Genomic DNA, 12,152 nt, shown 5'->3' with positions numbered 1-12,152 from the left:
GTCTCATAATCAGATCAAAAGCCTCCATGAAATAATAACATCTTAAACTGTTTTTATATTTCTCATAATTCCTATATGAATTTCTGGGCCCAGAGTATGAAGAACTAAATACTCTGATTGATTGCTTGTTGGCAGCAGCAAAACCACTCTGTTCTGGCATTTAGTGGCTGATAAACATTTCCACATGTTGACTCTTCATGAACCGATGGTCCGGGTTTGGGGCTTAGCAGAAAAATGACCACATCACTGAAGCCACTTCCCAAATTACGAGATTTAATGAGCCGAGGAAATTTAATTATTCTCCAAAGTGTATTTTCTGGTTTAGATTATGACTTGGCGGCAGCGGTTGTTGCCACCAAATCTTTTGGAAAAATTATACACAGATACAAGTAGACCTATGATTTTATTCATTCATTCACAGTGATTAAGAATCTGCTCTATGGGGATGCCTGGCTGGCTCAGTCGGTGGAACGTGCAGCCATTGATCTTGGGGTTGTGACTTCGAGCCCCATGTTGGGTGTAGAGATTACTTAAAAATAAAATCTTAAAAAAAAAAAAGAATCTACTGTATGAAAGGTTTTGAACCAGGCAAGTCTGATGCAAAGATACATACAGAATAGAATCTCTGCCCACAAAATGCTCGCAATCTATCCAGGGAGTCAAGCTATGGAAATAAACAATTACAGGGCAGTATGTGGTCAGTATAATAAAGATGGTTGAACGTCTGAAGGAGCTTAAGGGAACTGAGAAGTCAGGAAAGGCCTCCTGGAAGAAGTGGTATGTACGCTCGGCTTTAAAGGTAAGTAGGGTTTAGGATTTCAAGAGCTGGAGTTGGGTGAAGGGGCATCTTAAACTGAGCGATGGGAGTAAAGACACAGAGACTAAAGAAGTCAGGTGGCTAGAATGTGGGTCTGTGCAGAGGTATAAAGGGAAGAAGAGGGAGACAGTCAGGAACCAGAGCCAAGAAACCCTTAAATGCTGTTACAGACTTAGATTTTATATGTTAGACAAGAGAGAAGTCTTAACGTTTCCTCAGTAGAAGAATCCTGGGACATTTTTTGTATAACCTATGATTAATTGAGGGTGATGTGCAGGTAAAAGAAACTTAAAGCAATTAGAACAACCCAGGTATGGGCTCAGAAAGGCCGAAATTAGGGGGTTGGATTGGAAATGGAACGGATATAGATAAAATATTATAAAGGACTCATTAACCATTTGCACAGAGAAGTCTGGGGGACATCAAAGAAAATGTTTTCCTGAGATGATGAGTTGGAATCTGGGAGTGTTGATTTTGGTGTTATCGAGACAACCAAGTGAGTATCTGGTGGGCCCTAAAAGTATGGCTGGAGCTCAGGAGGAAAATCAGGGCCAACATAGAGCTCACAGTCCTTCCCATTCAATCCTTCCCATAGAAATGATTACATACCTAAAAAAAAAAAAAAAATTTGTAGAGAGGAAAAGATAAAAAGGCAAATTTTGAGTCAGTCACATTCAGGGAACTGGAAGAGGAACCAGAGAAGGAGACAGAGAGAACTCCAATATAAAATAAGGACAACTAATTAAGTGCTTATTATGTTCCAGGTACAATTCTAAGTGTTTAAAATTTATTCACTCATTTAATTCTCACAATGATTTAATGATGTAAGTACTATCACTTGAAGACACTGAGAGTCAGAGAGCTTAAGCAATTTGCCTGAGCTCACCCAGCAAGGCACAGAGCCCAGAGTCAAACCCCAGCAGTCTGACTCCACGTATGTTCTCTTATTTTAAAATTTTTTTTTTATTTTTCAAGTAATCTCTACACCCAACATGGGGCTCAAACTCAAGACCCCAAGATCAAGAGTTGCATGCTCTACTGAGTGAGCCAGCCAGGCTCTTCCCAGTGCAAGTTCTTGTTTTTTGTTTTCTGTTTTTTTAAAAGATTTTATTTATTTACTTGAAAGAGAGTGCACTTGAACGCCAGAGGGTATGAGCAGAGGGGAGGGGAGGGACGGAGGGAGTAGACTCTGCTGAGCAGGAAGCTGGACTCAATCCCAGGACCCTGAGATCATGACCTGAGCTGAAGGCAGATGCTTAACCAGCTGAGCCACCTAGACACCCCCGCCCAGTGTGAGTTCTTAACCTCAATTTGTTTTGCCTTGAAAGTAGTGGTATAGGGTTATGTCACTGAAATCAAGGGATGTAGGCGTTTCAGGGAGAAGGTGGTCAAAAGTGCCAGTGTTGATGACAGATCACGGAGAATGAGAATCATTACCGTGAAGCAAGACCTGGAAGGAATATTCTAAAATGCGGCTCCGATTTCACGACGTCATGTATGTGCAAGCACATACTCTGCACCAGATGGATACCAGCCCAAATCCCTTTCACAAGGTTGATCGAGGATGACAAGAAGGTTTTCACTCAGGTGATTGTTCTGGAAACAAGGTGGCTAAATGCATTAGTCACTAGCCTTTTCTGTCATCATCTGAGATCCATTAAGCCCATTCGACCTGCCATTCAGGTGGCTGGAAAAGAATGCGAGCCTAACCCCAACTGTCTACCAAGGAGCCTTTAATAAAAGGCCAGAGTAACTTAATGAAAGCTTCAACTCTCCTTTTTGGCTAAGACCAAAAAAGGTGGGGAAAGGGATCTTATAATCAAGAGAATTGAAATAGAGCTTAAGTAGCACTGAGAGTTCTATTTCCCATTAGAATAACAGAGCATTATCCTACAAAGACAATTGAAGACAGTTGAGTTTGTAGGTAAATATATACTGGGGCGCTGGCTTGGATTTTTGATTCCAGTCAATTATCTCTGTGCAGAATTCAGGTACACCTTCAGTTTGTCGGGCGGACCCCACCTAGCCTTCTATGAGCTAGTTAAGGAGGATTTCTGACCAGGGCTCCTGGGTGGCTCAGTTGGTCCTGGTCCAGGAGAATCAACTCCTGCTTAGCGGGGAGTCTGCTTCTCCCTCTCCCTCTGTCCCTCTCCTCCCCTCCCCTTGGCTCATTGTGTCTCTCGTGTGCTTTCTCTCTCAAATAAATAAATAAAATCTTTTAAAAAAGGAAAGACTATGAAAAAAAAGGATGATTTCTGACCAACATAAAGCATGTGAGACCTCTGATCTATACTTCATTATGACTTTTCAACCTTCTCCATCTCAAATTCGTATGTCTCTCCGATTCTTCAAGTGCACACGTCCTATTTGACCCCATGTGTTGTTTACACCACACCCTGTAGCGTAGGACGCTGCTGCCATTCCTTTCTTCCTAATTCATTCATTTGCTCATTTGAGGGCCTGTTTTGGAGCAGGTGCTGTTCTAGCTGGACAACACGACCAATTTTCAAATGCATCTGTCATTTGTCAGATGGTAATAGTGGTGTAAAGGAAAATAAGTGAGTGGAAGGGAATGGAGAGGCCATGGTGGCTATTCTAGAAAGTGGGGTCACGGTATGGGGTGGCATTTGAACAAAAGCTCAAGAGAAGGCTCCAGATGCAAGGATATGTACCCTGTGATTAGGTTATAAACCACTCAAAATCAGGGAATGTGTCTTGTTCATTTCATATCCCTCAGAATATCTACTGCTGTGTTCAGCACCTGCTAGTTTCTCAGGAGATGCCAGGGGAATGGCTACTTGAAAGTGTACCTGGGAAAAAGAAAGAAAGAAAGAGAAAATAGCCTATTGACTGCTATGTTGGACTAGACAAAACATTTGTTGCACACAAGCTTTCTTTAGAGGGAATTTTACTATAACTAAGTGAAACCAGTATTTTTACATGAGACATGAATGAGCATGGATTTGAAAAAGGGTGGGGTTTTTTGTTTTGTTTTAAAGATTTTATTTTTAAGTAGTCTCTACACCCAACACGGGGCTCGAACTCTCAACCCTGATCCAGTGCTATATGCTCCACCGACTGAGCCAGCCAGGACCCCTGCAAAGGGCTTTATTATATATTTTAACATAGAACTCTGCTTTGCAGCAATAGTTATTATAATGACATTTTATCTGTTGAATTAACCAGTTATTAGTTCAAGTTTTGTGTACTTTATTACCTATATATTCCATTACAATTTTCTGCCTTTGTTATAAAAATAACTATTTCAAAATCGCAAAGCATAAATAAGTACATAGTGAAAAATCTTCCTCCTACCTTTTGCCTTTCCACTGCCTAGTTCCCACCCTCACCCCAACACACACGTACACATACACACACTACTAGTATCTTGTGTATCTCTCCAGTTTCTTCCTGCATATACAAAAATAAGTACTTTGTACTTATATACTCTTATTCTCCCTTTTAACACAAATAGCCCATTCTCCACTTTGCTGTTTAAAATTTCCTAATGCATCTTGGAGGTCTTTCCATATCAGTATACGTAGGGTTTTTCATTCTATTTCACTGTTGCATAGTGTTCTGTTGTATAAAGGACCATGATTTATTTAGAGTGTCTCGCTAGTGGACAACTAGGCTTCTAGTCTTTTGTTATTAAAACAAAGCTTCAATAAATAATGTGAAATGTTTATCATTTTACACATGTATGCATATAGCTGTAAAAGCCCTCCAAGAAAGATTATTGGATCCACGGATGTCTTAATTTGTAATTGGTACAGATACTGCTAAGTTCTCTTCCCTTGAGCTTGCACTGTTTAACTGTCCCACCAACATCAATGAGAAGGACATTCATTTCTTCTTTTTTTCTTTAAGATTATTTACTTATTTATTTATTTGACAGAGAGAGAGAGCACAAGTAGGCAGAGCGGCAAGCAGAGGGAGAGGGAGAAGTAGAGCAGGGAGCCCGACGTGGGGCTTGATTCCAGGATCCTGGGATCATGACCTGAGCCAAAGGCAGTTGCTTAACTGACTGAGCCACCCAGGTGCCCCATTTCTTCTTTCTTTCATTCATTACATAAATATTAGTTGAATAGCCCCTGCTTCTTAGGCACCATGGTAAGTACTAGGAATGTAAATCAAATAAGACATGGTTTCTGCCCTGAAGGAGCTCACAGTCTGGTACAGTAGTGCTCAGCTGGGGCAGCTTTACTCTCCAGGGGACATCTGACAGTGTCTGGGGACACAAGAAAGAAGAGGTCCAAAGTGTTAATAGAGCCCAGGCCTAGCAACACTAATTTGGTGGGCGTGACAGACATTGAAATGTGCTGTGAAAAAGCTGTGTTCTTGAAACTTAGGGGAAAGGCTTCTGAAGGCCAATCAGAGCCGGGAGGATGGGTGAGACGGGAAAGGGAAGAGCCAGTGTAGTGGCCCGGAGGTGTGTGAGCGGTTCAGAATGGCCAGCCTAGTGAAAGCTGGGTGAAGGAGGCATGTGCAGCAGGGCCAGAGAAACCGTCATGGATCTGACTGACAAGGGTCTCAGTGACCAGGCTCAAGGACGTGATCGTTAAGCAGCATGGGGAGTCACTGAAAGGTTTCAAGCAGGGAAGTGAGGTGCTTAGATGTGCATTTTAGAAACTCACTTTGGCTGCAGGAGGGAGGATAGTTTGGATGGGGGCCAGACTGGTGACAAGCAGAAGAGTTAGGAGGCTTGGCAGAATCCAGACTGCAAGGGACAAGAGCCACAACCAAGATGGGAATGGAGGGGAAGGGTTCTAGAGATATAAAGAAAGGGAGAATCAGAAGAATATGGAGCTAAGAAGGGGATTTATAGGATGATCCCTAGGTTTCTGATATGTAAGCAGTAGGGTGGCAGGGAGGTCATTCTGTAGAATACAGAACACCGGAGAAGAGCAGATCCGGGGAGGGAGAGAAATGTCAGTCAATGAGAAGGAATATTTAGACCTGCAGGTCAGCAGAAAGCCCAGGACTAGCATTCCCATTGAAGAGGTACCGACAAGGAACCATCCTTTGAAACTTTGGGAGTGGAGGAGGTCATCCAGGGGGAATGCAGAAAGAGAAGTGGGTGGGGAGCAGAGCCCTTGGATCAGCTGCTGATTGGCCTCCATGGAAACTGCAGGACGAGCTGAACGCTCATTTCTTTTATGGATTGCTATTCTCATTTCCTCTGGCTACGTTGACACTGCTGTTTCTCTATTTTCTTCCAGACAAGCAACCCAGTTTTTGACAACTTTATAAAAGGCTATGCAAATCTAACTTGTTATTAATACTTTTATTTTCATTGTTCCAGTTGCTCATCTGGTACTGAAAACCTTCTACAACATGCCGCCTGTCACCTCCCTCAAACCCTTTGGTAACACTTTGTTGTTTAAAAACTTAGCTCAAGGGGCACCTGGGTGGCACAGTCAGTTAAGCATCTGACTCGGTTTCGGCTCAGGTCATGATCTCAGGATCCAGAGATGGAGCCCTGAGCCCTGAGGTGGGCTCTGCACTCAGCGGGGAGTCTGCTTGAAGATTCTCTTCCTCTGCCCCTTCCTCCCTCAAATAAATAAACAAATCTTTAAAAAATTAAAAAAAAAAAAGAATAAAAACTTAGCCAAGTTTCTTTTTTAAAGATTTTATTTATTTATTTGTCAGAGAGAGAGGGCAGGGGGAGCAGCAGACTCCCCGCTGAGCAGGGAGCCTGTTGTGGGACTCAATCCCAAGACCCTGGGATCATGACCTGAGCTGAAGGCAGACGCTTAACCAACTGAGCCACCAGGCGTCCCAGGCTCAAGGATCTTTCCTGCCTGCCTTCCAAGGAACCCTGGGCGAACATCTGTCATGGAACTTCAATACCTCACTATAGTTGCCTGCTGTTGTTGTTGGTGGTGTTGTTGTTGTTGTCTGCTTCCCTAGCTATACTGACAGCTCCTTAGGGCAGGAATCGCAGTTTGTCTTAGACTCTGCAGCACCTAATACAGAGCTTGGCACTCAGGCATTTGAAAAATAGCTATTCAGTGAATGACTCTGAGTTCTAAGAGGTTTATTGACAGGGCTACTATACATTCCAGGGCACTCCTGGTTTACACCTGTTGTCCTGACACAGTTATTAATAATTACCCGTTTCATCGCTTCTCGGCCTTTGGCTAAGATCAGGTGTAATATCCGTTCTTATCAGTTTAATATCTGATACATCCGCTATCCAAGGACAACATATTGAATGGATTTTTGGAGAAGGGAGATTGAAAAGGAGCTTGTTCCATCCACTCCACACATCGACCAGATATTGTGGTACTTCCAGGAATGGTGCCCCGCCTCGGGGACAAAATAATAATAATCATATAATCATATAATCACACTATAGGTAATATATTATAAAATGTGATTAACATATAATAAAAATATAGTTGATAAAATATAGAATTAATATAAATATAGAATTAATATATAATATAGAATGTAATTATTAATATATAAGATTGTACAATTATCATTTTTATCCCTTTCAGTCTCAAAAGTGCCCTCATTTGCATGATAAATTATGTGGTTACCCTATGTATAGAATACCCAATTGTCATAGCTGGTCCTAACTTGTGGCAGGTGTCTCTGTTTATAAGACATATTTACCAGAGAAACGAGCAGACACTGCAGGGTCTGTTACTAGTTCTAGTCAATATTAAACAATGCAAACCACTTTTCTGAAATTAGGAAGCAGAAATGAGACAACAGTTATGGGAGAGAGAGGGAATTCACACAGATCCTTACACTGATAAAACTTCTTTTGAAACCAGCAAGCTATAGAATCAATATAAAAAATTATTGGCACAAATAGGATGGTGCAGTGCTGAGAATCAAGGGTTTTATAGATGTGAAGCTTCACAAATCAGGTAGCTGCAATAATTCATTGTGTAAATGAGGAACTGAGGCCCAGAGAGATTATGCTGGATTGACCAGTTTTAAAATTAGTTTAAAAATGGGGCCTAGACACAAGGATAATTAAATATAACAAAGAAAGAAAATAGAGAGTTCAAAACTAGGCCCGTATGTATGCAGTTATTTGATTTTCAATGAAGGTGCCACAGCAATCCAATTAGGCAATTATTTTCAACAAATGGTGCCGGAACAACTAGATATCCATAGGGGAAAAAAATGAACCTGACCCCTACCTCACACCATTCATAAAGACTAATTTGAGATGGATTAGAGACCAAAAGATAAAAAATAAAACTATAGCAGTGCCTGAGTGGCTCAGTTGGTTAAGCATCTGACTTGATTTCATCTCAGATCATGACCTCAGCATCCTGGGATCAAGTCCAGAGTCCCGCTCGGTGCTCAGCAGGGAGTCTGCTTGAGGATTCTCTCCCTCTGCCCCTTCCCACCCCTTGTGCTTGCTCTCGCTATCTTTCTCTCTCAAATAAATAAATCATAAAAAAAAAAACTATAAAGCTTCTAGAAAAAAACCACAAAAGGATATCTTTGTGACTTGAAGGTAGATAAATATTTCTTAGCATACAAAAAGCAACAACTATAAAAAATCGACAAATTCAACTTCATAAAAATTTAAAACTCTTGCTCATCAAAAGATACCGTTAAGAAAAGAATAAACAAGCCACATACTGAAAAAATAATCTGCAAAACATACATCAATGGGAAAAATAGTAACTTCGCAGTGGAGAAATATGGCAGATTTTACTCTAACTGAACGATCAAAGTTAACATTACCTTACCATACCATAAGGGCACAAATGCATATCACTTACCGCCTGATAGGATGCAGTAGAAGGATCCAACCTTCCTCCTGTGGTATTCCTGCCAAAAAATACATAACCTCAATCTAAACATCAAACAAACCCCAAATGAGGGAAATTCTATAAAATACCTAGCCTGTACTCTTGAAAAGTGTCAAGGTTATAAAAGACAAAAAAACATTGAGAAACTGTTCCAGATTACAGGAGACTAAAGAGACATCATAACTGAATGAAATATGTGACCTCAGATAGAATAAAGGATATTAATGGGATGATTGGTAAAATTTGAGTAGGGTCAAAGTTTAGGTAATAGTATACCAATATTAATTTCCTAAATTTTATCATTGTACTGTTGTTATATAAGATTATGTTCTTGTAAAAAAAGAGTAAACGCACACTGAAGAACGTAGAGGTAAAAAGGCATCGTGTCTACAATTTATTCTCAAACGTATCAGAGGTTATTATATCTATCCATCTATCTGTACTTATATATGTATATATGTATGTGTATATATATAGAGAGAGAATAACTGATAAAGCAGTAGGGTAAACCGTTAACATGGGGAATATGGTAAAGTGTATACAGGAATTCTCAATGCCATTTTGTGACATTTTGGAAGTCTGAACTTATTTCAAAATAAAAAGTTGTATATATGACATATACAAAAATATATATTTATATATATGACAAAGGACTTGTACCCAGAACGTATAAAGAATGCCTATGACTCAATAAGCAACAAACAATCTAATTAAAAACTGGGTAAAATATTTGAAGGGAAACCTCACAAAGAAAGAGATAAAAGAGACAAACACAGGAAAAGATGCTCAAAATCATTAATCATTAGGGAAATGCACATTAATACCATAATCCAATACCATTATGCACCTATCCAGTTAAAAAGGTTGACAACATCAAATGTTGATGAGGACTTGGAGCCACTAGAGCTCTCAGATACCGCCAGTGCCAGGAGTGTTAAACGGTATCATTACAGTGGAAAAAGTTTTAACGGGCATTTAACAATGTCTCGTTTATAATCCCAAGATGAACGAAAGTATATGTACACAAAAAAAATTTGTACCAGAATGCTCACAGCAGTTTTACTCATAATGGCCCCAAACTGGAAATAACCTAAATATCCATCCACAGGAGAATGAATATAGAAACTAGAGTAAACTGAAACAAATATGTAACAACATAAATGAATGAATGAATGAATTTCAAAAACATCATGCTGAATGAAAGAAGCCTTACACAAATATACATACAGTCTGAGTCCATTTAGATGTTCTAGACAGACGGAATTTATCTGTGTTGACAAGAAATCAGAATAGCAGTTGCTTCTGGGAGGGCGGACATTCAGATTGACTAGAAAGGGTTTGAGGGAACTTTCTGGGATAAAAGTAATATTCTACATTCTTGTTAGAAGTTTCAGTTACAGGGGTGTCATTTGTCAAAGCTCATTGGATAGAACACTTAAGATTTGTTTATTTCACTGTATATAAATTTTACCTCAATAAAAAGAATCATAAACAGCGATTGAACTCTAGTTATTAATATGCAGGTTGAAGTGTTTAGAGGTGAGGTGTACGATGTCTGCAACTTACTTTGAAATGTATAAAAGAATAAGATCGATCGGGGCGCCTGGAAGGCTCAGTCGTTAGGCGTCTGCCTTCCGCTCTGGTCATGGTCCCAGGGTCCTAGGATTGAGCCCTGTGTTGGTCAGGCTCCCTGCTCAGCGGGAGGCCTACTTCTTCCTCTCCCACTCCCCCTGCTTGTGTTCCCTCTCTAGGCTGTCTCTCTCTCTGTCAAATAAGTAAATAAAATCTTTAAAAAAATTTTTTTAAGTAAAAAAGATATAAGATCAATCAATACATGGTTAGATGGATAGGTAAATGAAAAAGCAAATAAAATGAAAGTGTTAACTGTAGAATATATATATTTAGGTAACAGGTATATACATGGTCACCATACAATTCTTTCAACTATGTTTTCTGTATGTTTGAAATTTTTCATAATAAAATATTGGGGGAAAAGTTGAGCCAAAAATCCTGGCTTCTTAATTCCCATTTTGTTATTCTTTCCATTATACCACACTTAGTCAAGCTTTCAGTGTCTAATTATCAGACATTAGCACTCTGTTTTGAAAAGTCAGGCCAGGGGCACCTGTGTGGCTCAGTCAGTTAAGTGTCTGCCTTCCGCTCAGGTCATGATCCTAAGGTCATGATCCCTGGGATCGAGCCCTGCATTGGGCCCCCTGCTCAAATAAATAAATAAAATCTTAAAAAAAAAAAAAAGGAAAGAAAGAAAGAAAGAAAGAAAGGAGGGAAGGAGAAAAGTCGGGCCAGACTAACAATAAAATATACAGGGGATATGACAAGATAAGCCAGGAAAACCCTCCATAAATCTAAGGATATTAGTAAGCAATTCAGATCTGAAGAACAGCCCTCCCACTTAATTAGGGCCCAAGATTGCAGCAAAAATCTAAGAGCAAACATGCTGAGGAAGGCCCATGTTGCCTTTTGGGGAGCCGGCAGGTACAGTGTGCAAGACGTCACCACAGCTGACATATAATTTCAAAATATGTTAAAGACCTACATTGCTAAGCTAAGGTTTTATGAGGCTTTCTGTTTGTATGACTTCTGCCTTCCTTGGACTTCGTATGTAATTTCTTAACAGTTTCATCGACTTCACTCTTGAGTCATACTTACTCAAAGAACAAGACAAGATCACCGGCAGAAAGTCCGAGAACATAACTGGTTTCCCTGCACAGGAGCAGCTCTTTTGCAACCCCGTTCGCTGAGCAAGTCCTCAAGAGGATGACTAAGAGGAATGCATTCGAACAACTGCTGTGTAGTAAACAGGACCACAGCGGAGCGAGCTGGGCGCAGCAGCTCTGCTTGTGACAACATTCCGTAACACTGAGTCACAGAAGCACCAAACCGGCTTGGCTCCAGTCACACCATAGCGGAGGGCATCTTTGGCCAGCTCTGTCGGACTTCTCCAGAGCTGAAAAGGCTAGCTTACAGAGAGCTACCAACATTGATTCAGGCTTTAGTATTGGCTGAATCCAGGAACCAAAGGGCTGTCAGTCTTGACTTGTTTCCAGCCTCGAAAGGATGGTCAAGACTCACTGGCCACACTCAGACACCTGGATGGTACTGACTGACAGTGTCAGTGTTGAATATTAGGCTATCTAGAGATAAACAGGAACATCTAATACATGGTTCACCTTGAATTCATTTTTAAAAATTCAAGTTTATAAAAGATTTAAGTTTGGGGAGATTTTTTAAATATTTTATGAGAAGAAAAATACATGCCTATTTAAAAAGATTAGGAAAGTTGAAAATTCAAAAACTAGAGCTGTTCTTTTAATTTTTAAGCTTACAAGTAATATTTCCCTATTGTGAAATTTATGCTTATTTGTGAAACATTTGGAAAATAGAAGTGTAAAGAAAAAATTACAACTGGAGATTATTTTCATCAAAACAATTAACTGCAACATTTCTTTACATTTCAGCATCTTTTTCTCAAATGTTTAATATATGATTGACTCCTACACAACTCTTTCAAGAACATGTCTGTTGAG

The 12,152-nt window shown here is 40.0% G+C and overlaps 1 non-coding gene across 1 annotated transcript; it reads left to right on the top strand.

Annotated features, from left to right (window-relative positions):
* The first annotated feature begins 6,941 nt into the window (after nt 1-6,941).
* LOC113258137 (U2 spliceosomal RNA) lies at nt 6,942-7,131 on the top strand. The gene has a single exon (XR_003317150.1). It is a non-coding gene; the product is annotated as a U2 spliceosomal RNA (small nuclear RNA).
* Nucleotides 7,132-12,152: the final 5,021 nt, after the last annotated feature.

This window comes from Ursus arctos, unplaced genomic scaffold (assembly GCF_023065955.2).
Source record: "Ursus arctos isolate Adak ecotype North America unplaced genomic scaffold, UrsArc2.0 scaffold_26, whole genome shotgun sequence".
NCBI classification, from domain to species: domain Eukaryota; kingdom Metazoa; phylum Chordata; class Mammalia; order Carnivora; family Ursidae; genus Ursus; species Ursus arctos.
Note: the sequence above shows the minus strand (reverse complement) of the source record. Positions and strands in the feature narration are given on the sequence as shown.